The sequence below is a fragment of the Nylanderia fulva genome, unplaced genomic scaffold (genome assembly GCF_048542155.1).
Source record: "Nylanderia fulva isolate GAGA-0341 unplaced genomic scaffold, ASM4854215v1 Scaffold202, whole genome shotgun sequence".
Classification (NCBI taxonomy): Eukaryota; Metazoa; Arthropoda; class Insecta; order Hymenoptera; family Formicidae; genus Nylanderia; species Nylanderia fulva.
Genome location: NW_028190267.1, coordinates 175,003 through 181,002, shown reverse-complemented (window position 1 = coordinate 181,002; position 6,000 = coordinate 175,003).

Here is a 6,000-nt window from a genome sequence, read left to right as displayed (position 1 = left end):
ATTTGGGAACGATTTTTCCTCAGCGAAAATGTCGAAAAAGATCATGATTTTTTACAACTTTCCAATATTTGTCATTATGTATCTTTATAACTAAGCCTCAAATTAAAATTTTATTATAGTAAACTTGGAAGAGCAGTCGCTCGGCAAGCGAAAGGTCTCGGGTTCGATTCCCGATTCAGCGACTTTCGGATCTATATTTTTCTCTTGCATTTACTTATTTCCGCAGGGGGGTGAAAGGGTTATTGAAATTAATCTCAAATATGAGATTATTTCATATTTTAAAATCTTGGCCGTGACCAAGTAAAATTTGGTGCCTTGTGCACAGATACTTAATCCTAACGAAAAATTTAGTTTCGTTAGGATAACGCACTGTCATCCGCGAGTTGGCTCTTATTGCCTGTCTTATATCTTTAAATTTATATTTATATTACAGAGCCTTGTTAAACTTTTAACTATACCACGCTGGCTTATAGGCGTTTTTTTATCAACATTTTATATATAACAGAGAAAAGTATAGAATCGAAAGGATCTGAATAGCTTAGTTGGAAGAAGAGCAGTCGCCCGGCAAGCAAAAGGTCTCGGGTTCGATTCCCGATTCAGCGACTTTCGGTCTAAAAAGTTTTCTCTTGCATTTATTTATTTCTGTCAGGGAGGTTAACAGGGTTATTGAAATTAAATCTCAAAGATGAGATATTTCATATTTTAAAATCTTGGCTGTGTCTCCAAGTAAAATTTGGTGCTTTGTGCACAGATATCTAATTCTAACCAAAAAATTTAGTTTGCGTTGGGATAGCGCGCTGGTCTTCCGCGATTGGATCTTGGTTGCCGTTCTTACACTTTAAATTGAACTTATTAATTAGGCTCCCAAAACTTTTATTCGAAATTTACGCTTGCATTAAAAGTCGCAAAACTATTTTTAAAAAAAAACTGTCATAATTATAAAACCTAGGTTGTATCCGAAGCAACAGAACAATAAGAGGTAGACCTTACTTTGCAAGAAAAGGTCGCAAACCCATGTTAAAGCAGTTAATAATAAATTTTTGCAATCAAAACGATGGATGGTAAGCATTGCTTTGCATGAAAAGTCGCAAGATATGTGCGCGCAAAGAGTTTATATTTAAAATCTTTACCTACTAAAAAAATATGATGAGTCAACACATATACTAAAGATTAGGTAACAGGGAAAATAATAGCAAAGACCCCTACGCAACGAAAAATGTATCATGAATCAAAACTAGATAAATAGGTTTCCGTGGAGAACTTCGTTTCGCATGGAAAAGTGTTTGCGTGGAACCTGCTCTGCGTGGACAGTGCAAAGCCACGTAGAACCTCGCTTCGCATGGAAAAGTGTATGCGTGGAAACAGTGGGTTCCGCCCCCTGCGGGGGGCTCCACTACCATAAAACTAGACACAATAGGTTTGCGTGGAACCTCGCTCTGCGTGGGAAAGTTGCAAACCCAAGTGGAATCTCGCTTCGCGTGGAAAAGTGTTGCGTGGAAATAGTGCGTTCGCCCCCCCCCCCCTGGAGGGGCTCCACATCGAAAAACTAGACAAATAGGTTTGGTGGAAAAACCCCACTTTACGGGAAAGTTGTAAAACCCATGTGAAATCGTATATGTATTGCAAAGTAAAAGTTAGATGGAAGAACAGATAAGTTTAGATTTCATCGTTTTGTTTGAAAACTATCATTCGACGGTTAAAAATTAATAGACGTAAAAAGTTTTTCTCTGAAGATCTAAAAAATTTTTTCAAAACTATATAGAGTAATTACCGTGAGTACCGTGCTCTCATTATCGTATCGTTTTGTGTTGGAGAGAGCGGTCTCTCTCTCTGAGTATCGTACCGCGGGGCCAGCCGACTTTGAGTTTCGCAAGCCGAGCCCTCCGAAAGTGCCGCCGACAGTCAATCGTATCGAGAACGAGAATCGCAAATTCTCATTTACCGCTGTATTCAGAGTCACGTTTTTTGTACATGTTCTATCATTAGATTTTCGGAATTCGCGTGCAGGCGTTCTCCACGAGTGTGTTAAAGATTTCACTTTTCGACTCGGCGAGAAAATCGTGCAAAAGAGTCACGAAATTAACGTTATCTAGGTGTCACTTTTTTTTTTGTATATCGCGCCGTGTCTTGACGTATATTATTGTGACCTCTGTATATATCGCGTGTCCGCGATAATAAGTTTGAACAACCTAACGTTTACCAATTTTCTTTTGTTTTTGTGAATTCCGTTTCGTATCATCTTGTCGCGAAATTATTTAAAGTATGTAAAATTATTATAATTGATGAAAAGTCAATAGATTAATTCCGTCATAGTTTGAACAGCATACCGTTTACCGATTTTTTTCCGTTGTTAATTCCGTTCGTAAAATATTGTCATTGTCACGAAATTGTTTAAAACATTTAATAATGTTATAATTAATGAAAATTTAACAAATCTCTTCCGTCTTACCGATATTCGCCTCTCTATACATTTATATTATCTTATATTCTACCATACCGTTAGCCAATGTTAATATTTGTTATCTAATTATATTGTCCAATCTATATTTAGTACATGTAAAATTGTTAGTCCTGTTATAGTCCGAATGACTATAACTATATTATAATAAATATAGTTTTAATAATAAATTAGTAAGTCGGCTATTATACAATCATTTGAGAAACGTTCTCACGCTCTCGCGAAGCGCTTATCGCGAAAAGACGCAAACGCGATGAAATATAAGCGTTACACCGAAAACCGCGGATCGCAAGCGAAGAATCAACCTGCTTCGCTTGCACCTAGATAAAAGCGTGTGAATAAAAATTAGCCAATGAAAAAGCTTCTCTACATCTTCCCCCGAAAGATAAGATGTAGAAAAGGGCAGGAGACCACCGTAAACGGAGAGCGAGGCGATGAAGTCAGTCGCTAACAAAAATCCAAAAAGTCAAGTCGCTAATTAGAACCTAACTAGGAGTCGAAGACAAGCCGCAGAATATAAACTATCACCTGTAATCTGACTATCGAGAGCGAGCATACTTAACTAACCACCCAGGTGGGATTATACAGAATTAAACCAACTCAAGAAATAAGGGAAATAAAAGATTTATTCAGATAAACAAGCGAAGTTAGTCAAAGTGGAGACGCCCGCCGATCCTAGGATCCTCATCCTTCAGTCGACTGAGACCCCAAAATTTTCCGTGCCTTCCCGGAGGCATAACAGTCCTAAGTGTCAAATATATATCTGTCAATTTATATCACCACGTGTATGTCTCTTTTACTACCTCTCTCTCAACCATAGACCAAAAATCCTATAGACCCACGACTCTGTATCAAATTTTAAGAAGTTACTACCTTAGGTACCGTTTGGATTAGTATCGTGGCGTATTCACATGCGCCTGGCGCCCAACTTTACCGTGAGTTACCGAAAGTACCTAGGTACGAGTAATTAACTCTTTTGTTACCGATTTTTACCGTTTTAAGGTTTGAACTTGTAGAATAATTAAATTGAACGCTCCCCTGTCCGAACTTGGCGTTTCGGAGCAGGAAAAGACGTTGCAAATTTTTGGCGCCCAACGTGGGGCCACGCCAAGAAAATATTATAGGAAGAGAGAGAGAGTATTATATCTGAAATTTTCTCCTTTTCCTTTTTGAATTTGTTTACCAAAGATTTTTTTTTGTGTGTGAGTTAATATTTTGTGTTTTTTTTCTTTTGTTATTTGAACAGTTTTTTCTCTTTTCGCCTTTTTGTTCTCGTTTTCGTTCTTTTCGTCTATCGTTCATTAGTTAGTGGGAAAATTTTTAGTGTCGTAACAGTGGTACCGTAGTAGACCAATAATTTAAAGATTGTGGGAAAATTTTTCGCCGTAAGTAATTGAGCCAGCTATCCACGTCTTTGAAATTTGTGAGCCATAGGGAAAATAGGCCGATTACGATACCGCAACGCCGTAATTGAGTGCGCCAATTTAAATTTACCGTTTGTTTAAAAATAATTATTGAGAGGAAAGTGCCGACAATTTTCCGCCGTTTTTTTTTCCCTCTCTTTTTCGACCTTTCGTATAGGCCTGATATCGAATATTTTACGAATTTTTTTTTGTTACCGTATATCTGGGTACCGAATACCGTTCCAGTACTTTTGTCTGTTAAATATTTGAACTTGCTTCGTTTCTCTTTTGTTTTTTTCTCGCCCGTGCCTCGTTTATTTTTGTGACCGTCCGAAAATTTTCGGTTATTCGCTGCCGTGCTTGTGATTATCGTTAGCAAAAACAAGCCGAGGGAAAGATAGGAATAGAATATATTATTGTGAGAGATACCTTTGTTTTTTTGCCTTCTCGCTTTCCGTATTGGGTTTTGTTTCGACTTCTAAAGAGGTCGGATAAGTTGATATTTTCAATTTCAGTTATATACATATTTTTTTTGTTTTGTTTGTTGTACGCGGATACAGTTACTCAGCCTTAGGGCGAGTACCCTGGCCTCTTGATACCGTTTCGACCTATACAAAGATACCGAACTTGATCGTTTGTTTCGTATTGAATATTATTATCTTTTTTTTTTCTTGTTCTTTCTTTTTACCTTTGCGGAATAACAGTCGTGTTTTTATTTTCTTGTTTTCTTTTTTGGATATCTTGAATTAACCGTTGAGAGTTAACCTTACTTATTGTTAGTATATAATTTTTTTTTCTTCTTTTCCTTTCATCTTTATATTGAATATTGTTAGAGTCATTATTATAATTTTTTTTCTCTTTTATTATCGTCTTTCCATATTGTTTGTTAGAGTTATTATTATTTTTTCTTCTTCTTTTCTTTTTTTGATCTACCCTTCGGGACTGAAAGTTATTATTTTGCCTTATTTTGATACCGAGATTTATTATTATCATTTTTTTTAATTTTTTAATTTTTAAAGTCTAGCTTACCAAAACTTCTTAGCAAATCTACATTTTTTTTGTTTTGTCTGTTTTTATTTCTTTTTCTTTTCCGTATTGAACTTATTATTATTTTAATTTCTTGTAGCTTCTGAGATTATTATTATTATTATTTCTTTTGATTCCTTTTGTTTTTTTTCTTTCGGATCATTTCTAATCGTTAGTGCGGTTCAACACTCAGTATAATTTTTTTTTATTATTATTTTTATTATTTTATTATTACTTTAGATTTCCTTTTACAAATTTTTTTCTTTTCTTTTGTCCACATAATTTTTTTCTCTTTTTCCTTTTGGGATATTAGTATTGAGGTTTTTTTTTAATAATCGCGTGTAAAAAATTTTTTTCTCTTCTTTTTTTTTTCTTTTCTTAGATTAACTAGTCACTTTAACAGTTTTTTGCTTCGGTTTACTTTCAACTACATTTGAACTTTCCGATTTTATTACCGTTTAGTTTAAAGTTACCGATGAGGCCAGGCAGCGATCCACACCAGTGGATACAAATCTTAACGGAGAGTCAAGCGCGACATCATTTGGCGGATAGGAACCTAAGTACACAGGGAATTGTACCGGTATTAAGGGCGCGACTATTACAATACGAAGAGGGAATAGCGAGAGGGAAAATGGCGACAGAGGAGGGGACCCCCAGCGGGGTATCGGAACCTCTGCTGAGTAGGAACCCCTTAGAAAAGGCCGACAATATATTGTAATGCTCTATCAGTTGAGCTGAATATTGTACCTATTTTATGATGGGTTAGATGGTTTGAAAAAAATCAAAGGTATCTTCCTGAAAACGTGCTTTTATGGTACCAATATGTGATAATTTTATTGTTACTTCTGATTAGTTTTATATTCAAGAAACTAATACTATTATTTTGTTCCATTTCTATGGTGAAACATAAAACAACAAAAAAAACAGTTTGAACCTTATAGACGATATTGATTTATTGGATAAAGCATATTTCCCGATTTTAGACCAAATAAACAATATATAAATAAAATTCACCTTCCTCCAAATAATATATAACGCTCATGAGAAAGATTCTGCGTATATTCAGCCTACAGTTAAAGAATAACACACTATAATAGAGATTAAGTTGACATT